General features: G+C 31.0%; 1 protein-coding gene and 1 long non-coding RNA gene across 13 annotated transcripts in view; one reads left to right on the plus strand and one right to left on the minus strand.

Moving 5' to 3' along the window:
- Nucleotides 1-15266, plus strand: part of LOC103868417 (retrovirus-related Pol polyprotein from transposon TNT 1-94) — a 31762-nt gene extending 16496 nt beyond the window's left edge. For 5 of the 7 annotated variants that reach the window (XR_004458089.1, XR_004458091.1, XR_004458090.1 and 2 more), the window contains one exon: nt 254-521. The gene's annotated coding sequence lies outside the window, so the exon portion shown is untranslated. Of the gene's footprint in view, nt 1-253; nt 7162-13675 lie in introns of those variants that run through there. The other 2 variants (XR_001958484.2, XR_004458094.1) reach the window with 2 other exon arrangements.
- On the minus strand, nt 7221-11905 carry LOC103868416. 6 transcript variants are annotated; one of them, XR_004458096.1, is made up of 3 exons: nt 11096-11905; nt 9462-10896; nt 7221-9336 (listed from the first exon to the last, which is right to left on the minus strand). It is a non-coding gene; the product is annotated as an uncharacterized LOC103868416 (long non-coding RNA). The 6 variants fall into 6 exon arrangements; XR_004458099.1 differs by lacking the exon at nt 11096-11905 and having other exon boundaries at nt 7234-9336; nt 9462-9620; nt 9904-11009; XR_004458098.1 differs by lacking the exon at nt 11096-11905 and having other exon boundaries at nt 7234-9089; nt 9166-9252; nt 9462-11007.
- Nucleotides 15267-23868: the final 8602 nt, after the last annotated feature.

Here is a 23868-nt window from a genome sequence, read left to right on the forward strand (position 1 = left end):
GTTCGAATTTGAAAAAGTATAATTTGAAAACATTAAAAAATATTATTATTATTTATTTTATTTATTTAAATAATGATTTATTATATATATAGATAACAAAGGTATGTTGATTAAAAAAATATAACAAGAGTATAAGAGTCTTTTGCCACTTAATGAAAAACATATTTTTGAAAATGTTCTCTCAATAGTGGTAAAGATGAAAAATAGTAACATGAAAGTGGTAAACATAAAATTTCTCCGAAAAATAACATAGGGTTGGAGATGTCTAAGACCAAAGGCTGTTGTTGTCGTGGAGGCAGCGGTTGTGGAGGAGGTTGCGGCGGTTGTGGTGGTTAAAGTTCTCCGTCGAAATTACCCTTTATGGTTTCTTGTTCGCGTGGTCGTATGAGTTTTATACATACAATCCAATGTTCTTATTTTGTGTGATCATCTAGAAAGTGTATATAGATGATCACTTGTATATTGTAATGAATCCTAAAAGGTGAAAGTTACTATTGGTAATTCTGAAATTTGTTGGGTTACAATTGGTTTAATTTTATCTATATAGACGCTTGGTGACAAGATTTCACTACACCAGCATTTTATTAAGAATTTGTGACTAACATGAAATTTCAAACATAAATACAAATTATTTTCATTCAATTTTTGTTAGAAGTTCAAAGGATATATGAGTACTAAACATTCTACTGAAATTTCCCCAAAACACTAATTTTAAATACTATTTAAAGAAAATATGTCTGTCAAATGTTCGTCGTATTTCCCTTTCAAATACTAATGGTAGGGATGGACGTTCGGGTACCCATTCGGGTTCGGTTTGGATTTAATCTGGTTTCGGGTTTTCGGATTTAAAGATTTCAGCCCAATTCGGGTATTACTAAATTTCGGTTCGGGTCCGGTTCGGATCTTTGCGGGTTCGGTTCGGATTCGGATAACCCATTTAAATTATTTTTAAAATTTTAATATTCATTATATGCTTAAAAATTCTCAAAATCTATAAAACAAAATAATATATTACATATAAATTTGTATAATATATGTCAAAATACCTAAAATTAACATATAAATTGGTTTGATTGGAATATTTGGATTGAAAATCAATAAATATTTCAAGCATTGTTGTCGTTTGAAGATATTTTAGCTATTTTAGTCATTTATTTTTGACTATATATGTATATTTTCAAGTATTTTAGACAACTTAAAGTATATTATATATTTTGGATGTTTTTAAATCTATTTCGGTTACATTCGGGTACCCGAGATATTTCGGGTCGGGTTCGGTTTTGGTTCTTTAGATATCAAAATTTTGAACCCCTTCGGATATTTAATCAATTTCGATTCGGATTTGTTACTACTTTTTCGGACCGAATTCGGTTCGGTTCTTCGGATCCGGGTTTTTTGCCCAGTCCTAACTAGTCGACTCGGTGGTTTAGGCCGTTTCTCGCTGGAACATCAGATAATTTGAGTCATATTCTCTGTCGATCCGTTTTTTTTTTGTGGTAGTATATATTTTCAATTTTGAAAGTACCACTGTAAAATTAGGAACATATACAATATGTGTCGAAATTAATGTCCTATGTTTTACCGTGTTTTTGCAGATCATAAACTTTGCAACGGTTAACATGATTATGTAGTCAAAATATTTGGATTTTGTATTGTCCAAAAATGCATTTCTATATAGTGTATGGTTTAGAATGTTTCCAACATGTTCCCGCATGAAAACCTTACGTTTTTTATATAAAAAAACATGGCCCACATGCAGGACTCATAGGGTAAGTGATGCGCTTTCTATTTCGTATTTCTTGTAAATTCACAGGAAAAGTTTGATTGGTCTTTAAAAAAAGCTTGCTTGGTAGACCATGCAAGTTCAATCATCTCATTCACTAAAATATAAATTTAAAAAGAGAATGTGTATTTTTTTTTTGACATCAAAAGAGAATGTGTAATATATATGATATATCATATATCAAGTGTAGTTGTTAGCACGCATGACTAAGTCTATCATGTATTGTTTCTATGGAATTTCAACTATTCAATCATAGACCTTATATCTCATTTTAGATTTGACCATTTAATATTTCCTTGAAAACTAATAAACAAGAAAAGTTTATCTACTTGCTAGTTGATTGAAATTTCCACTTCAATTATGTGTTATTGGTTTATATATTTTGATTGATTCAAAAATTGATATAGTATTTATAAATCCAAGTAAAATATGCATATTTTTATATTTTCGGATTAGTATTTACAAATTCAGAGATTTTCCCTCGGATTTGAATCTTTGTATTTTTAACAAAAAAATCCAAAAAAATTCAGTTAAATCCATTATAAAATCAAATTTATAAGTAAATTCGTACGATTGAATAACACTTGATTTGATATAGAATTTATGAATCATTAGACCAATAACAATTAATTTTAATACAGATTTAAAAATTATAGAACTAAACACTAAATTTAGTTAAGATTTTCACATTAAAATACAACAACCAATATTTAGTTATCAGCTTATATACTAAGTCAAAGGAGCTGTCTATATAGGAAAGGGCAAATGATTATTTTGTTTTATGTCAAGGCAATTGATCAAATGTATATCACCAGAAAACTATAAAACAAAGCCTTACAAATATTGTTTATAGACATTTGTTACTACAGTCGCGATGTGTCTTCTCTTGTGCTATTACGCGCGTCGTCGCTTGCATAGGAAGGCGAAGTCATCACTGCCTGGAAATGACGTCAAAAAGGGTGAAACGACGTCAGACACGAAAGATGGAGGTCTTGTTGTCATGTCGTCGGGAAAGAATGATAAGACCACCGGATGCTGTGTGTTCGGCGCAGAAGGAGGTGATTGCGGTGGTTGTGAAGGCGGTTGTGGAGGTGGCTGTGGAGGTGGTTGTGGAGGCGGGTGCGGAGGTGGCGGCGGTTAAAATTTAATATTAGGGTTATGTATGGTTATTAATGTAACTTTGTGATTTCTGTGCGTGTGATTTTATTATTTGTACATGCAAGATATGAAGTGTGATGTATATAATTTCTTGTGAGAATGAAAGTTGAATCATGAATATGTATATTGCAAAATGAGTCATATATATAGGTTTTTGAGTGGATAATTATAAAGTTTTGGAAAACATTAAATGAAATTATATTCTATACAATTATTTGCGAAGTGATTTTTTACACGTTAAAAGTTAGATCGGTTAATGTCAATGTTATCCCTAATGAATAATTATATTTATTTGTAATAATTTATTTCTTTTAATAAATAAATAGATATCTATAATTAATTTATAAATCGTGATATTGACTAAATATATATCAATCTAAACTCTTAATTATTTTTGTGATTATTTTTTAAAGCTGATAAGTTGCCATCAATTTAACTGAATATTATCTTTGATTCAAAAAGATGAAATTTACGAAGTAATTTTCACATTAAAATTTTAACCTTAAAAGTTAGACCGGTAAATATCAATGTTACCACTAATGAATAACTATATTTATTTATCATATTTTTTATTTTAATAAAAAATTAGATATTTATAACTAATTTATAAATCGTGATATTGACTAAATATATTTCAAATTAGACTCTTAATCATTTATGTGATTACTTTCAAAAGCTGATAAGTTGCCATCAATTTAACTGAATATTATCTTCCATTAAAAAAGTGAAATTTATGAAACTATATATATACTAAACCCTATTAATGTTTGTCGTGTATGCTCATATGTTTAGGTTTTAGTTTAGTTTATACCTTTATATATTAGTCGAAGTTATATTGCTTCTCGTATGTGATTTTGTTGTATAACGGTGATCATTAACCAGGGGTGTTCTCACCCTTGTTGGAAAAAGGCGGCAGCTTTAGGCCCCATTTTTCAATTACAATTTAGGGCCCCATTTTTACTAAATATGCATTCACTTATGTTTTAATGGAATGCACAATAAACAAGTTATATGAAATATTGTTTGAAGTAACTATGTTTCTGTATATATTCCATATAAATATATGTTTCTTTTTAATTTTATAAAGAAAATGTTTTTTAGATTTCATTATTCAATTTTGTTGTATGCACTCTTATGATTTTCTACATTTTGTTCTTAACTCATTAATTTATAATTTACTCAATAGGATTAAAAAAAAAATCATGTTTTTCTTGCCTTAGGCCCCTCAAATTGTAGGCACGGCAGTGTCATTAACACAATCATTACATATCAGAAGTAGCTGTTTCATCTCCAAATCGTTTGTTTTGTTGTTTCCTTTTATGTTTTTCTATTTTTTTTAAAATAGATGGACTACCAATAAATCGAGAAATAAAACAAGAAAGGTACATGTTTTTTTTTCTAAAGAGAAAGGTACATGTTATCATGTAAAATTTGTGTTTTTGTCTTTTTGACAAAGATGATAAATTTGGTTTCCGACGAGATGTAATCGAATAACTTTTAAGACGAATTATCTACTTTACACTAAGTTTGATTCTTAATGGTGATGAATGATATCAACAATAACATATAAAAAAATTGTTCTTGTAAATAAAATTTCACATTTATATCACGAACAATGAGAAAAGGTTTTTCGTTTATGGTTTTTGGTAGGGCAAAAATAAAATTTTAATATTGGAGAGTTTGGAATCTGCTCTTCAATGAAAACGTAAAATTCTTTTTTTTTTTTATTTTTCATGGCATTATTTTATTTATATTGATATATCCATGCTAATAAAAATTTAAAGTGATTCTAACAGACTTGTAAGATTTTGGACCATATATATATATATATATAACTAAGAATATTTATCATGTAAGCGCACGTTTGAAAAAAAAATATTGTATGCACACATAAAAATTATACAAAACAATACATATTCAAAAGCATAAACCATGTATATACATAATGATCAACTATTGCAATTGTTACAGAACGAAATCTAGTAAATAAAATTGTATTAACGTATGTGCTATAAATGATCATGCATAGAATTCATTCACTTTCATTTATGGAGACAACGTAACAACGTACTACACAACAACGTTCATCTCTCTCCTCTACAAGTGTTTAAGCTCATGGACAGAGACATCAGGAATGCCATCACTGCAAGACAGCACAAGAGGAACTTAATTTCGAGGACTCATGTGCCTTTGGATTAGATGATTTCTTCTTCTGATTCTATAACTACTGACTTTCTTGTTTTTTATCTAATTTTTGCCAAGAAATAAGTGTGTAAAAGTCTTAGCTTGTTTAGGACAAACTTTTCATTTAGTTAAATGATATTTACAGTTTAGCAAAAAAAAAAAAAGAATTCATTCACACGTTCTCCTTCTCGCAGCCGAACCCTAAAGAGAGGAACTCTTGCGTTAATCGATCTGCTGCTCCGGTGGTCGGTGATTCTCACCGCCACCGGGAGCGGTCCCGTGTCGTCTCTGTTTATATGTCTTCGGTCTTTGTCTCTGCGTTTTGACATCCGGTGGTTCGTGGCTTCAGATCTAGGTTTGGAGGAGATTCGATGGTCTGGTATCGGATCTGTGGCTCTATAGCTTGGGTTGGAGCTTCTCTGGACGTTGGGCTTGATGGTTTTTGTGCGTCGATGGTGAGTTTGTCGATCTGGTTCCAGGGCCGGTGAAGTTTAGCTGTCAAGCTTGAGTCTGAAATCCTCCTGTTTGTGGCCACTCCGAGGGTGTCTTTCTTGTGTTGTGTTTTAGTCTTCAGTCCTAGGTTGGTCTGGGGTGTTTGGTTTGGAGATCAAGTTTAGTAATCACTTTGTGGATTGCTTGGATTGCTTCTCTAGGGTCGAAACTGTTTTCAGGTGTGCAGTTGCAGGTTATAGCTGGCTCTGATGTGGGTTTTTAATTCTTCCATTGATCCTGGTCAAGCGCCCTTCAGGCGTCCTTTGGTGGTTTTCGAGCTTGTATCTCAGTTTATGCTTCGGGGGTTGAAGGAGGTTTAGTGGTGTAAGCAGGCTTGAGTTTGTTTGGGTTGGCGACTTGTTTAGAAGGAGCTTTTGCTGAGGCCTTTGGTTGGATTTGATCTGATGTGGTCTCTGTGATGTTTGTTCTTTCTGAGGCTTTTAGTTGCTGCTTCGTGTAGTCACTAGTTTGGTCTCGTCGTTCAGTCTCGGTAGTATTTTTAGGTCTTCATTTGATGAAGTGTCGAAGCGGGGAAGCTGTGCAGTTCCTTGGTTTGCATCCTACGGGTTCTCCGGACTTCTTGGTAAGGGGCTGTGGAGCTTATGCTCAATCGCGACGGTCTTGGAGCAGTCAATCGCCAATCGTGTATGTGTCTCATCGTTGGTTGCTCGGGTTGATGGCTTGTTCTCTGGTGGCTTCTCTTGCTTGAAGAAGTGGTAAGTGTGTTGTTTGCTTGTGGTTCCTTAGGAACGGTAGTGGAGATTTCAGCTCAACTCTAATAATTAAGACCTGTCGCTTTCCTTCTCAATCCTGCTTCCGGTTTCGACAAACTTCATCTTGTTTGAAGTTATGCTTGTGCTCCAGCAGGCGTTTAGCCTCTTTTTCCTTCTTTTGTCTCTTGAGTTTGTAGAATATGTTTTAGTGTAAGCGTTTGGTTCCGGGTGGTAACTTGTACACGCCGGCTTGTGGCTCCAGAAAGGGATTATACCTTTGCTGGTTATGTTGTAAGAACTGTTGAAAATCTATCATTAATCTACCAGATGACAAAAAAAAAAAAAAAAGAATTCATTCACTTTGAGCGCGTGGAATGACATCGGGGCCAAAATAATTGCTAGCGGTCGAGACTGCTTGGACCTCCAATAATGAGAATCAATAATGATGCATTTGTATGTTTTCTGAAAATAGACTATCTACATTCATTAGGACTCCACAAACTTTGTTCGTGAACTGAATTAAATCAACTACCTTATTGATTGGCGCTTATCTCTCATTATCCTGCAACTTCTTTTTCTTCACTCTTCAATTTAGCGTTTTTCAACGAAACAAACAAACAAAATTTATAAAAAAAATGGATGATCACTTCAAAACCATTGTTATAGTAGTTATCACCAGTGTTTTGGTTGGGGCAGTGGTTTTTTTGATATGTTGTTCCAATTGCATTAATAAAAAGCAGAAACTTCGATTGCCGGAGCCGCCACAGGTTCAACGACGGATGATAGTCAGTGATCCTACACGTCAGCCAAGTGGAATTCATCTGGAAAATGGTAAGATTTATTAAGAAATGAGAAACTTTGCTCACTTTCGACTAAGTCTAGGTTCTTACTTGTTTTTTCTTCTTTTTTTTTTTTTTTTTTTGCAATGATAAAACTTTTCCGGTTAAGCTGACTTTTGTAATATCTTATAAAACCCTCTCATTTCATTTACTGAAATTCATATTGAAAAAAAAATTGAGGAAGTTTGTTACAAATAAGTCTTCTTTACTATAACACTAGTGGTATTCCGGCGCGTAGGTTCATATGTTTTATTCTCTACTAATTTTCAAATGAATTCAATTTTTTTATCTATTCATTTGATAGTGGTTAGAGATAGTAGTTTATTACTTTATTTTGAAGTTGTTTATGTCAAAAATGAATAGTATAAGTGGTTTCACTAATCGATTCAATAAAAATAGAATAAATAGCTGATAACTGCACCAAAATAAATATAGTTGAACTTAAAACATAAAGTAAAATTGATGTTCCAAAAAAACATGTAAATGCATGTGTTTGTTTTTGTTTATGGGAAAGTTCACATGTATGACATAATGAAATTAAAATTTTGGAAAAAGATGACATAGACAATTTAGTTCGTAGGAGATATAAATCTCCAAAGAAGATGCTCTTTCGCTGCTTGGAGTATTATTTTTATCGTAAAAGAGCGATGTAATTTTTTAATTCGTAGGAGATATAAATCTCACATATATTACTTATTTAAATTAATAATATGAACATTCCCTATATTTATGGTAATTAATACTTTCCATATTTTGTGAATTATAATAATTCTAATTTTTATGCAAACTATACACTCCATTAAATTTAAATATATTTTTTTCATGCATAGTATTATTTAACGATCGAATATGAATATATAAATAATTTTATTTTGAAAAAAATATTTATTATATTGTTTTTACATAATAATGATATCAGATCGTACATATTTTTAGATTTTTACTGGTTTTCTAGAATTTTTAATTAAAATTCTTTTTACTAAATTTGAACCGGATTATACACAGGTCACTGGATCTATCGATTCACGGGTCTTTCGGATAAGAAAATCAAATAGTATAATAGAACAATTTTTTTAAAATTCAAATAGAAAAACTTGAAAATTATTATTTTAAAATAAAAGTTATAAACTCAATCGAATTTTATTAGAATAGTAAAAAGTTATCGGCGCTTTTAGAGAGCGGATCAAAATCTAGCTCTCTTATAAAATAATAGCAGTGGTGGTATCTCATAGTGATCTTGTTTGGATGACATATTATTGTAGACTTAATAACTCCCACTTAGTTGTTTGTAGAGGGGTGGGTGAGGTAACAGCTGAGTAGCTCATAATTGAGAGTTTGTGTTATTGTCTATTTATTGTGACCCTTTTTTGGAATACGCTAAGTTCTTATGAGGGCTTGTGGCAGCCCTAACGAAGAAGACCCATGGGTGAGCGGAGCCACTTATAGGTAAAATACATTGTGTTTGTAGGTTTGTTATATTTTCCTGTAAATTGTTATGCTATAGATTTCTCATACAATTAAGTTATAATATATGCGGGACGTAGTCAAAAACACGTCAAAACACACACAAACGCACAAACATTAAACCAAATCTTGCAAACATTCTAGTGACAGGGGAATGTAAACCCATGCAGAAAAAATCACAGAAGAATTGCAGGAACGTATTCAATGTTTCTAACAATATGAAAACAATAAGGAAGCTGTTTTGTAAATGCATATTGTTCTTCTCATGAAAAAGCTTGTCAATACAAAGCTGAGTCTGTAGAGATACATAGTGAAATAAACTAACAACAGTCGTTTGTCTCAAACATTTGCGGGGTCTCAGAGACAACATTTCGTAGCTATGTGCGTCTCTGTTTTAGATTCCTGGCCTGTGAAGTATGGAAAGATATCTGGTTGAAAAGGCTCTGCAGCTTTGACCTGAAAATTGATGAACAAAATATGAGACAAACAACAAACTATCTATGTAGATCTACGGTTCAAGTTGGTTACTCACAGAGACCATAAGCTTCTCCACAAGTGTCTGAGATAAGGACATTTGGTAGAGACGGTAAACTCAAGGCAGCCATTGAAGAACAACATCCTGGAAGAAGATCAAAATCAAGCAAAGGACCACTGTGGAGTAACTCTAATGGAGAAATGTGCCAATCTCCCACATTTTCAGTATCTATATTATACATACTGTGAGCGTGTGAGTTTGGTTTGGTGCAGGTGGGCAGAGTGATATACCCATTTAGATATATATTAGTATATAAAAATAGAATTTAACTAATCATATTATTAAAGTCTGACCTTTTCAAGATCTAAACGATTGCATTTTCAGCACTTTATCAATTGGCCCTTTGGTTGTGTCTTTCCCTTTTCCATCACTTTTCTCTTCTAACTGAGCGTGTCTTGTTGAGATGCACTGACAATCTGGTTCATCTCAGGTGTCCAGTCCAAAGAATAAACCTGTGAATCCACACATGTCAACGTTAAAAAGTTGGGATCTTTACCAAATCCTTCAAAAATGAAAACTATTCAAATCTTAAAGAACGTTCAGACTTAAACTCCAGACTTAAACTCCTCCACGAATGAAGCTTTAAGATTGGCTACACTAAACACTTAATCACAAGCTACAAAACTCCATAAAGATGCATACTTGGATGAATAAAAAGATATACCTTGCAGTGGAGGAATAAAAAGATATATTTGCAGAATATATGTAACCAATGAGATGAAACTTCTCACTCACCTTTCTGGCAATAGTTTGAAACCAACAACCATCACTCGGTGGCAATAGTTCACATCCTGTAGTCCGTCTGTAAAAGCAGCTGCGTGGTGGGAGACAGCCATCGACATTGCGTCCCGAACAGCTCCCACATCTGTGTCTGAACTCTGAAGCTCTCTCCAGCTTCTACGCTGCCATTAACGTCCACGGCTTGGCCTCCGTGTCAGACCTCATCACTCAAAACTGCTTCTACAAAGATCTCGTCCTCTCATCACTGTAGAATATAGATAAACATAGAATGTATATATTAAAACAGGTTTACAAAATATTTGAACCGGTTTATACCATTAAACAAAATTAAAAAAAAAAAAATACAACACTAAACCTAATCTAGAGGCCGCCATCTTCTTGTTGATCTCTCCACCGCTGGCAAACTTAACCAATGAGATGAAACTTCTCACTCACCTTTCTGGCAATAGTTTGAAACCAACAACCATCACTCGGTGGCAATAGTTCACATCCTGTAGTCCGTCTGTAAAAGCAGCTGCGTGGTGGGAGACAGCCATCGACATTGCGTCCCGAACAGCTCCCACATCTGTGTCTGAACTCTGAAGCTCTCTCCAGCTTCTACGCTGCCATTAACGTCCACGGCTTGGCCTCCGTGTCAGACCTCATCACTCAAAACTGCTTCTACAAAAAGATCTCGTCCTCTCATCACTGTAGAATATAGATAAACATAGAATGTATATATTAAAACAGGTTTACAAAATATTTGAACCGGTTTATACCATTAAACAAAATTAAAAAAAAAAAAAATACAGCACTAAACCTAATCTAGAGGCCGCCATCTTCTTGTTGATCTCTCCACCGCTGGCAAACTTGAGCGTCATGCTTCCTCCTCCGCCTTTTCATCCTGCCTCTTCTGCTGTCTGTTCGTCCAGCTTCCTCCACCTCGCTTCCTCCACCTCGTGAATTCTCCGTCCTCCTCCATCAAGCTTCTCTGCCTCCTCCAACTTTCTTTACCAACACAAAAACAAATCGAAATCAAAACTCACACACACACACAGATAGAGAGAGAGAGAGAGAGAGAGAGAGAGAGAGAGAGAGAGAGAGAGAGAGAGAGAGAGAGAGAGAGAGAGAGAGAGAGAGAGAGAGAGAGAGAGAGAGAGAGAGAGAGAGAGAGAGAGAGAGAGAGAGAGAGAGAGAGAGATGTAACCGTGACAGAGCCAGGCACGGGAAAGAGAGAGAGAGATCCGGCATGGCAGAGAGGAGAGAGGAGACCGGTGGTGGCTCTCGCCTTCTCTAGAGCGAGGCATGTGAGAGAGAGAGATCCGGCATGGCAGAGAGGAGAGAGGATACCGGTGGTGTCTCTCGCCTTCTCTAGAGCGAGGCACGGGATAGATCGAGAGAGAGAGAGAGAGAGAGAGAGAGAGAGATCCGGCATGGCAGAGAGGAGAGAGGAGACCAGTGAAATAGAGATACCGAATAAGGGGAAAAAACAAAAAAAACGTAACCAATTAAGCGCCGACACGTGGCGACATATGCCCATCCCTAAAAAAGGACGTGGCTGCAGGAGGTGGGAGAAAACTCTCCTTTATTATTATAGATAGATAGATTGCGGTTTTCTTCAGTAAAAAAAAAAACATCGAGGTTTTCTTTCAAAAAAGTTTTTTAAAAAATTATGGTAACAAGCAACACTATCAGAGGTTGATTGTTTGTGGTTTTTGGATTAGTTTTTGGTTTTTGTTTTTCCAAAAACTATTTTGCATCCAATCAATATTTTGAAATAATAGATTCTCTAAAATATAGGGAACCTAGTTTTTGCTAGGGCTGGGCAAATAAACCGAACCCGAAAATCTGAACCGAACCCGATCCGATAAAAATGAATCCGAACCCGACATAAATACCTAATGGATCTTGTTTTTTGGTATTTTAGGTTATGGGTATTATCCGAACCGAACCCGGACCTAAATGGATATCCGATAGAACCCGAAACATTTAAAATCACAAAAAATAACTTCTACCAAATACGATCTTAATTCTTAATATGTATCCAAAATACTTTAAGATATTATTGAACTTCTAAAATAATTATCTGTTACCTGAAGGTTGATGGTGGAATGTGGCGGTTGATGCCTGAAGTTTTTAGATTTTGGTTTTGTTTTTATTGAATAATGTTTCTCATTTCATGAGAACTTATTTTTTGTTTTATGATTTCATCTATATGGTTTTCTTTCTATCACTAACTATGTTTATCTTTCGCTTGATTTTGAATAATCATGTTTGATGTTTTTTCTTATTTTTGAATCGATTTTACTTATGTTTTGGCTATTAAAATATGTACAAATCATGTATTTTAAATCCGAAGAACCGATTTCATTTATGTTTTAGTTACAAAATAGGTACAAATCAGGTATTTTTAAACCGAAGTACCGATTGGGACCTGAACCCGAAAGTACAATGGGTTATACCGGTTCTTTGAAGATTTACTAACCCCGACCCGAACCCGATAGAATCCGAACCGGTCCCGAACCGAACTTTTATATAACCCGAATGGGGTTGATTTTGATAAACCCGAATGGATAAAACCGAAACCCGAATGGATAAAACCGAAACCCGATTGGGACCCCGAATGCCCATAAAAACGTTTTGCAAATAACTGATTTCTTAACATAAAAACCAAAAGCCATCTTTTCATAGTTTTTTCATCTTACGCTAGTTTACAATTTTTTTTAAAAAAATTCATTATGTTTATGCTTTAATGTAACAAAACAACAAAAATGATAATCATTATGAACAAATAAAGTTTATTAAGATTCATTTGCTTACTATTGCTACTATTTATTAAAATCCATGACATAAATATTTTTTTAGTAATTTTTATTTTTTAAAGAAATAAACTTCTATTTTTTTAAAAAAATATCAGACCAAAAATCATTAATCAAATTTTGAAAAAACTAACAGATAATAAAATTTAAATTTAAGAATTTAAATAGCTATATAATTTTATACGGTTTCCCAAACTTATAAAAATACATTTAAATTTTATTTAATATCTTTAAATTATCTAATTATTAATAATTTGTAATTAATATTCGAATTATAGAATATTTTTAAAATATAGCTATTGTTTGCTTTTAATTATGTATTGACAATTTTGAACTGTAATTATGTATTTTCATATATATATATATATATATATATGAATTGTGGTTCATCTATTTAGTTTGTATTAGTTTCTCTTTTAAAATAAATTTATTAAATAAATAAATGTATTTTTAAGTAATATTTTGTATTATTTGTAGTTTTCATAGTAATAATTTTTTTTTCTAATTTTTATTTCAATTTCAAACATAAATAATCAATATATATAGTAAAATTATAAAGCAAAGTATATATAACTTATGTTTAAACACATAATTAAATTTTAAATTTTATGTTTAAACGTAAAATTATATTTGTTTTTGCTGTTTTTTTTAATAAGCTTATATGTGTTTTGGTAATGATATTATATGTATTATTTCCAGAATAAATACTTTACTATTGAAATAATTTCATTTCATTATTTTGTAAACAAAAACCAAAAACCAAAATCTAAAATTACCAATCATGTTTTTCAAAAAACTAAAATCTACTGTAAAATCAAAAACCAAAAACCAAAATCTGAAATCCAAAAACTAAAAACTAAAAACCAAAAACCAAAATCCAAAAACTAAAAACCAAACAAACAATATCATCAAGAGCTTTTTGATTCTTTTGGGCCTTTGCTAATGAGGTGTCGTGCACTTTACGGTAGGTTCTCCTAAAAACCGCTTGTGAAGCATGTTGTTCCAGTCGCTCCATAATCCGTAGATGATAGTTTGGTCAACAAGACGCCTAAAAATTTGGGAGAGCTTCAGGTTAAGGGAGATGATGGCGGTTTCGCTGTTATGACAGCGGCTTCTACTTCTTTTTTTTTTGAATTATACAGAGGTATCCTGGCCTCGCATAAGTGATCCAGACTAGTCATGTGTTGCCACGTGTCGGTCTTGTGTCCCTGGCGATGCCGAAATGTTAATTCTCCAGTGGCCGGGATTCGGACCCAGGTGGCGGTACTCACAGCTGTAAGCCCTTTACCACTAGAGCTAGAAGCCCCGGTTAGCGGCTTCTACTTCAGCAACATTTTGTGATTTTGGTTGTGGTGGCGACGATGGTTGCAGTAGTGGTGGCTGTGGGGGCTGAATAGTTGATAAAATTTGTGTAACATACCGAATTGTGATATATGGAAAGGCTTAAGAAAATTGATTTGACTATCTATGTTATCAAAGTTGACTTATCTTTTTTGTCATATATCCGTTTAGAACTCTAGAATTAAGCATACTTGAACTGGAGTAGTGGAAGGATGGGTGACCTATCGGAAAGTGATTGCGATACCGTGTGAGTGAGGCCAAAATACGGAGAAATGTCAGTTGGTGATTGCAGGGTTAGTAAACAAGACTCTAGAACCTTAGAAAAAATTAACGGACCGAACGTCAGATGGGATAGGATCCACGGGCCGAGAGAACGGGTGTGAGTGGCCCATTAGCTGAGCGTTATAATTTGATTTTTAAAAAATATATATTGTATTGATATGTTTTCATAGTTTTCGCCTAGATTCAGTATCTTGTTTAACTCTGTGATTATCCAGCGGATTCAGTAACATTCATCTTATGTTAATTTATGTTATTTGCAGTTAATGTAACGTGGATCATCCCTAAACTTTCTGATGAAATAATACTATAGGTAAAAATCTTTAATTAGGCTAGTGGTTAATGAAGCCATAGATAGAAGAAAAGTAATGGGTTCGATTTTCTATAATTTGCATTTACCAAGTTAATTTAATTGCTAAAAAACTCTATTCATATCTACGGGATTACAGGTGGAGTTAATAGTATAAAATAGTTTTATTTTTCTTTCTTTTTTGCTAAAATTAATGAAGATTTATTATGCCAGGCTGCCAGCCAGTGAATTATAGGATCATTTCTGTCGTTACTAGCTAATGAATTCACTGTATGCGTGATATAGATTTCAGAATGCAGTCTTAAAAGCATCCATCATACAAACCAACCGCAACAATTTCTGTCGCGTGTTTTCTTATCTAAACTTTGTTATTGTGCTTATTTTATCTCAGATTAACAATTATTTCAAATAAACTACTTGGACTATCAAATTTAAGCAAAAATCAGCTTTGACCGAAATAATGTTAGTCAACCATGAACCATCTATAAATATATAAAAACATTCGGATAATTCAAAACACGAAAAAAAATATCCTAAAATACGTGACAAATTTGGATAGCTCGTAAACATTAAAATATACACAAAACCAAAATATACCCAAAAAATCCGTGATAAGCTATAAACATTCAGCATAACAAAATATATCAAAAACAATACTATATCTGAAACGAACATATATAATTTTTATAATTTCAGGATAGGATCAGTTTTCTGTTAGGAACCAGAACATAAACAATGTCCAAAATACCGAGAGTACATGACCTAGGTTCACATATGTCTATTTTACTCGATCAAATACACGAATAATCTAATTTATTACTTATTTTGGTATCACAATATATTTAAAAATCTTAGGTTTTTATTTCCTGGGGTTTCTTGTATATTTGAGGTTTTGGATATATTTTGATAAAAAAACTATTTATTGGACTTACTCTTCTTGTTTAATTGTCTTACTTTATATATGTTCCCGTAGTATCATGAATAATTTTGCATTATTTTACCTTAACAAGTAGCATGAATTCTAAAAGCTTATAAAATCATTGTTAATACTTATTAGTTATTTTTAAGAATATTAAAATATTTATAGAGCTTTATATATTGGTTATAAAAATGATAAAGTAATGTATAAGAATTTATAAATTAATTTTATAGGCTTATAAGTCAATTATAAGATTTTTAAACAATACATAAGTGGTAGTAAAAGTTTTAAAACATTCAGTTTTAGTAATACAACTCATCAACTATAATATGGATCGTAATACAACTCCTCAACTAAAAGTTTAAAAAAAGAAATCTTCAATTTTATTTCCTTTAACGTTTGTCACCCTCCGTTACAGTATTGTTGACGGAGGATGACATACATTAACAAAATTAAAGTTAAGGGTTTCATAGAATTTTTAGTTGAAGGATTGTTTTACGATCCATCTTTATTTGAATATATATTTTTTTTGAGTATTCGGGGTTTCAAATATATTTTTAAGTTTTTAGTTATTTATAGTTTTCTTGGGGTTTGGTTATATTCTTAGGTTTTGGGTATTTATATAGTTTTTCGGGTTTTAAGTTGTATTTTTTTTATATTTATAAATGGTTTGACCAATATCATTTTGGTCAAAGTTGATTTCGGTTTGAATTTTATAGTTCAGATCATTTATTTGAAATAATTGTAGTCGGAAATGAAATAGGCATTTTAACAAAGTTTAGGTAAATACAGTAGGAGAGAAATTGTTGATCCCCTTCAGTATATCCAGTGGTTGTTTTCTGTCGCCTGAAGTTTTCTCTCTCTCTTCTCTATGTTCCCTATCTAAATCTTTCACAGAGAAAGATGAGAGATGAAACTCTTCTGTTTAATATCTAGATCGCCGGTCCTTTTCCGGCTTTTCTCCCCGTTCGTGGGGCCTTTAACTCTTGGAAGCAGTGGCTTTCAAAGTACTTGCTTCGCCGGCTTTTGACTCTGGGTTACGGCGACTTTCACAGTGCCGTTTTTGCAGGCTCCATCCCGGGGCTTTTTCCAGTTATGCTTCGATCGTTGCTTCTCGTTTTCTCTGCTCATCTGCCTCTCGATCTGACTCTCTGAACCTTTCTTCTCTTCGAGTTGGGCCGCTTCACCAAAAAGCTTACTCTTTTCATTAAAGGTGTCTACTTGTTCATGTAGGAATCTCAGATTTGTTGAATCGATTGTAGGCGTTTGAATATTCTCTTCCGAAGCTTCAATCTGTCAGTTTAGGTTCTTCGGTTGTGACGGCTGTTCTGTTTACAGTAGACGATTCACTAGTTCGTCTTCGCGGTTTCGGAGCTCCGTCGTATCGCCTCTCTGGCTTTTGAGGGAAGAAGGGGCTCCTCGCCTTGACGCGTGTTTCATTGATTGTCGGGCAATCGTCCACGTGGTGGATGACAAGTCAAGCTTTCCTCCTCAACGGTTTTTCTCTTCTGGATTTACGGTCCAAAGAGTTTTGTAAAGTTGGCCTATTTGTTTAGGCTTTTCGTCATTTTTTTCTGTTCTGGGCTTTGTCCCTTTATGGGCTATGTCCCTCTAATAAAACTTAGATGTCAAAAAAAAAAGTGGTTGTTTCAAATATTTTAATATATCAAGTACAGCTGTTAGCTAAACAACGAATATAATACACAACTAGGTGTCCAGCCCGTGTTTGACGCGGGCACAATCATTTTGAAAATATTTGCCGTGCATTTTCAATTTAAAGAACATAATGATAAAAATTTTGATCATGTAATCGAGAAAGTATACAATACTAAGAAACCAAACAATCTATATTATTAAAACAGAAACATTGTGTTGGACCTAACATTTATTTTATAAGTTTTTAAATTAAATACATCTGTCTACTTTATAGTTAAACTTACATTAAATCACTAATATTTTTTTTCCTTATACTACTATCAATGTTTCCAAACAATATAGTCATTTCTTTATACTACTATTCATTTTCCCAAACAACACTATAATTAATCTTATGTCCAAATAGAACTTATCTTTTTAATAACCAAATATTTAAATAAATTAAATAATTAAAAAGATATTCAAAAAATTTATAAAAAATGAAAATAAATAAAACTTACTTTTACATGTTTAAATACTACAAAACATTTCAATGAATGATAAATCAATTAAATTAACATATTATTTTATTTATATTTACTACATAATGGTTCTATCATTTATTTAAGTAAGATAACAATTCAATAATAGCCATTACATAAAAAATAAATATATAAACATTATACAGTGTACAATAACTATAATAACAAAAATAATTATAAAAAAATGTTCAAAATATATGTTATCTAAAGAAAAATGCTTAATACTAATTGTTAACAAAAAATTTAAAGATATTATAATATAAATGATTAACAAGAAAAATTACACAAAACAATTATAATAAAATTAATTAAGTTATATAAAATGGAGTAATATGATCAAGACATTTATAGTTGTTAATTATATCTATTTTTTTCTCTATCAAAATTTTGTAGAAATGTCATAATTTAATAAAATTGTAAAACAATAAACTTTAAAATTTGGATTATAAGGTGACAAATTATGAAACTATAGCAATTTAAATCAAATTGGATATGTTAACATATCGGGCATCCATCGGTTCAATTGGTTAGTCTCGGATATAGTGATTTTAATAAATATGGATATTTTTAAAACCTAAATTGAATCATCGAATCACCGGATTAACCGATTTGACTGCGGATTCGGGTCAAATTTAAAAGCATTGATTTAAATACAAAAAAAAATTCAAATAAACAAATTCTTACAAATTAACAAAATATTTATTAATTATTAGTGAAAATTTTCATCATAAAATAATTTGCGCTTGTAAAGCGCGGATCATGATCTAGTAATTAATTGTATATCGAGGCGTTTGTAAATGACAAAGTATTATGAAGTCATCTTCTTGTGGTATTTGGTCTATATCATTTTCTTTTTCTCAAAAAAAAATGTTTTTTATTCTTATAAAATTAAATATTATTGTCTATGCAAAACAACACATCCATGATTGAATATATACATGTTTTATGGTCATATTAAAGACTCCTTTTATTAAAGCATGGATTTTATTATTGATGTTTAGATAAATGCAAAGCCATGAAAGTACAAAAGAAACATCTAACACAGGATCCATCGATATCAGTTACAAAAAAAAAAAAAACTAAAATAATGTTTTGAGTATTACCAGACGCTTGGAGTTCTCTACCAATCGTATCAACCGGAACGTCATAGCGTTAAAAAGCTAAAAATTTAAAAAATAATAATTAATTTAAAGAAACAAATGCTATACCAACATTATAGGGTGTTGCGTTGTTCTTTATAAATTACGCTAAGACCATCTATAATGGAACACTATTTTTTTTCTCTATATTTCACTCTATTATAGTATAACTCTATTATATAATAAACTATTAGAGAAAATCCAACTCTATAATAAAATTACTCTTTGTTAATGTAAAATATAGAGAAAAAAATAGTGTTCCATTGGAGATGCTGCAAATTATAATACATTAGACAAAACGGCAAGGAAGGAACTAATAGTAAAATAGAAAATGTTCTTCTAACAGCAAGAAAGGTTATGTTATGACAAAACATTAAGTATCAAACCGTATGAAAAACCAATCTAAATTAAAAAGAACTAAGAGTAAACATTTTTTTCATATAGTAGACAAGAAAAGAGTATCTACACAACAGTAAATAACATGCCAAGAAACAGTAGATCCAAACAAACCATCATGTCGTGAGAGACCAATGTCATCTCTTGGAAACCTGAGAACCATTTTTTTTAAACATGGTAATTAAAGAATTTTATAACTAATGTATATTTTTGTATATAAACTTACTTTGATCAAAAATCATCAAAGTGAGGACCAGGAGGATCGAATATCAATTGTGTTGCATTAAACACATTAGAAATACCATGAACTCCTTTAATCAGAAAAAGAAACATGGTTTACAAAGTATAGCAAAACAATAGTATAGATCTGAGTAAGTATTTTAGGAGAATAATTCTTGGGAAAGCATATTAAAAAATACAATTGTACTCGGTAACACATGCGAAACGCACAACACAAACAACAATTGAGTTGTTGTTTTCTTAAAGACAGTGTATAACATGTTTCCCATAATCACCCCAAAGAGTGCAAGTCAAATTTGAAGCACTACAAAAAGAGACAAACAAACCAAATCAAATTAATAGAATGAAGACAATAATAAAAAACTGAAATATGAATTCATCAAGGCACTTACGATTCATCCCGAAGAATAACATTGAGTTTGTTAGTTTGTTTCTCTTTAGCATAAATTTCAGTGAGAGCACCAACATGAACAATCTGACCAACAACATCTTAACCAGAAAAGATGTATATATTTAAAAAAATAAGTAATAAATTCTGCCAAAGAAATTTAACTATTCGTCTTTGTTAATATACATATACCAATTAAAAAGTTGCTAACCAATCTAAACATCATTCTCGAAGATCCCAGAATGAATCTCTGAAAAATCATCACAAGGAATAATGTTTGTTGTTCGATAAAACGTCAACTTGTACGGAAAAAGATTTGTCATATACTCTATTGCATAATTCACAAGTGTAAAATTGCTTATAAAAAAGCAACACCCTCAGAGGACACCTTTCTTTCGTATATTTGTATCAAATCCTCATCAATGGATGCATGTATACTTGTTTCGTACAGTTGAAAAAGTTAGATAATCTTACATAAACTAAATATAGAAATCATCAAAAATAAGATTGTAGTGTACTCACAATTGCATCTTCATGAACTATCTCAATGGAGACTACTTTTTTTTATCTCCACAGCTTCCACGATTTCATAACTTGCCCATTTAATTTGTATCTATCGTTCCCTAATTTAATATCATCAATAAAATGTAAAGTAGCTCACATCCTACGTAGATATGACACGTTTTGCACTGAGCAAGAAGAGGCTTATTCAGATATTAGAAAGTTTTCTTTTGAAGCTTTTGAGGGCGTGGGGATTAACACAGCCTTGGTTAAACGACTTGTTTTATTCTGAAAGATATGTCCATTAATAATAAGGATAATAATAAGAATAAAGATAGAAAGGAAACGTTATGTTGAAATCATATAATCAAAAGGAGATATACTTCATTCTTGAGATCTTCATATACTATTTTAAATATATAGATAATTTTTTCATGCCTAACGTATTATATTATATTATAGATAGTTTTTTTATAATTAATTAACAAATAATATATAAATTGTTCATTAAGGGTAGTATAGATATTAACCAGTCTAACTTTTAACGTGAGAGCTCGGTTGCGAAAATTTACTTCGCAAATAATAGTATAGATTAGTGATATATAAATAGCATGGAGTGTTTTATACAATTTCTGCAACATGGTTAGGTGGTGGTCCTCCTCAACTTTTCTTCCCTACTTTAAAGACCAAATATATTGTCTTCATCATTAACATTTTTAGTATACGAATCAGCCTAATCTGTTTATACCTTATTAGATAGTGTGCTAAAGAAAGACCATATATATATTATATAGGCCATGTGGCAGATCTGCGCAAGTTTATCGGTTCATGTCGCCAAGTTTACCAAAATACACAAAAGTCAACGGAAATTTTGGACTATCTATATATGTATGAAGGGGTCAATGCATCATTTACACGTATCAGAATACTTTCACATTTAGTTTCGCTACAACGATGGTGATGTTTCGTCTGTTCTGCTGTTTCGTCAGCTGCACCAAAATAAGACCGTCCTCGCCTCCACCGCATGTGGTTGAAACGAGCAAGAAAGTTCCACCCAAAGTGGCCAGAACGGAGAAGAAAAAGCCACGGCCGTCTCCGAGGCCGCCAGTAAAGGCTTCAGGCCGTCGTAAACGCTATGGTAAAGACGCTGGCGGTGTCGCAGGTTGCGGTGGTGGATGTGGTGGCGGCTGCTAGTTATAATGAAGACATGAGGTTTCGTAGTGAAATGTGATTATTTTTCTTCTGCGTATTGTGTTGCATTTATCTGTATGTTGATTTTAACATAAGATCTTCAAAATTTAATGTATATAAATTTAAATAACATGGTTCATATACAAGTGAATAAACAATTTGTTTATATTTGAAAAACAAAACTGTGGAAATGTGAATAATTTGTGTTGCAGAAATTTTAGTTTATTATATTAGACTAGACGCCCGACTCATCGAAAAAGATATCACTACAGTTATATTTAAAAGGGTTTTATGCTAAGTGAGTTTTTTGTTTGATGCAAATTTACCTTAATTGATCAAAATTATAGATCAAACCCACGAAGTTCTATTTACAATATAAATAAAACTTTCAACCATATAATATTTTTGCATAGAATATTTCAATATGTAATTTCACAGAAGATTTCAATATAAAATCTTATTTGGTTGTGGTTGCACGTATTAATGAATATTCAACTCATTAAATAATGTAAATATTTTTCTCAAAAAAATTATAAATCTTATATATTAAAATAGAAGTCACAACCTTGATTCATGTGTGATTTTTTTTATTTAAAAATAGACATATTCCTAGAAAGTCATGTTACATTTAATCTATAATCTTCTTATCATTTAAATTTTGGACCTACCAGAAATTTTTATTGAGCTATCAATAATTGGATTTAAACAATAGATTATCCATTAGATTTATAGATTGTATAAATTAAATAGATATAATTTAATGTTGTAATACTATACTTCCACGTGCTAATTATTTAAATATTTGTTGATGTTAACTTTTAAAATTATAAAAAAAAAAAATAACAAAAAGCACATTATCTAACAATGATTAATCTTTACTACCTTAAACTAATGAAAACAAATTTTAAACTATATAGTTTATTTTAAAAATTAAACAAAAACTAAATGTTTAATTATTTACTCGATAATATAAATCTATGAAGCGAAAATTTTAATTTTTTAAAAACTTTCTAAATTTGTGAAATGTTACAATATTTTCGAATATGACAATAAATGATATTTTACTAATATTTATATATATAGTTACGATTTTAATAATGAAATAATAATCCCAAAATATATATATAGAAGAAGATACAAATACATGTGAAAGTTTGAAGCAATCTATTCAATGAAAAAAATATACCGTAAACTTATTATGTTTTAAAAATTGATAGACACATATATTATAATATATACCAATTTAGAATCGAGCTCTCACGTTAAAAGTTAGAGCGGTTAATATCGTTTATACCCTTAATGAATCAATTATATAAATTAGTCAAAAATAAAAACGAATTTTAAATCTATCTGATTAAATAAATGATCTATACTATTATTTGCGAAGTAAATTTTTGGAATCGAGCTCTCACGTTAAAAGTTAGAGCGGTTAATATCGTTTATACCCTTAATGAATCAATTATATAAATTAGTCAAAAATAAAAACGAATTTTAAATCTATCTGATTAAATAAATGATTAAAATTAATAATAATCAGAATTATTTAAATTATAAAAAATTAAAAACAAATTTCTATAAAACATAAGATAATTCTTAAATATATTGTGTTTTTATCTGTTTACAACTTTAATGAATCAATTATATAAATGAGTCAAAAATAAAAACATATTTTTAATATATCTGATTAAATAAATGATTAAAATTAATAATAATCAGAATTATCTAAAATATAAATAATTAAAAACGAATTTCTATAAAACATAAGATAATTCTTAAATATATTGTGTTTTTATCTGAAAATAATATTCTTTTTTGGAATTGAGCCCTCACATTAATTAGAGCGGTTAATATCGTTTATACCTTTAATGAATCAATTATATAAATTAGTTGAAAATAAAAACGAATTTTAAATCTATCTGATTAAATAAATGATTAAAATTAATAATAATCAGAATTATCTAAAATAAAAATAATTAAAAACGAATTTCTATAAAACATAAGATAATTCTTAAATATATTGTGTTTTTATCTGAAAATAATATTTTTTATTATAAAGTATAAATTTTAGTGTTTGATTTATTTTTTTAAAAACATAATTAATTATTTATTATGTTAGTTTTTGATTTAATAATTATAAACTAATAAATATCTATAAAAATACTATGCATGCATGTGCGGACAGAATAGCTAGTATTATAATATATACCAATTTAGAATTGAAAACAAAATTTTTATATAAAAATAAATGAAAACAAAAACCCGCGGTTGCACAAATCGATA

Source organism: Brassica rapa, chromosome A05, assembly GCF_000309985.2.
Source record: "Brassica rapa cultivar Chiifu-401-42 chromosome A05, CAAS_Brap_v3.01, whole genome shotgun sequence".
Classification (NCBI taxonomy): Eukaryota; Viridiplantae; Streptophyta; class Magnoliopsida; order Brassicales; family Brassicaceae; genus Brassica; species Brassica rapa.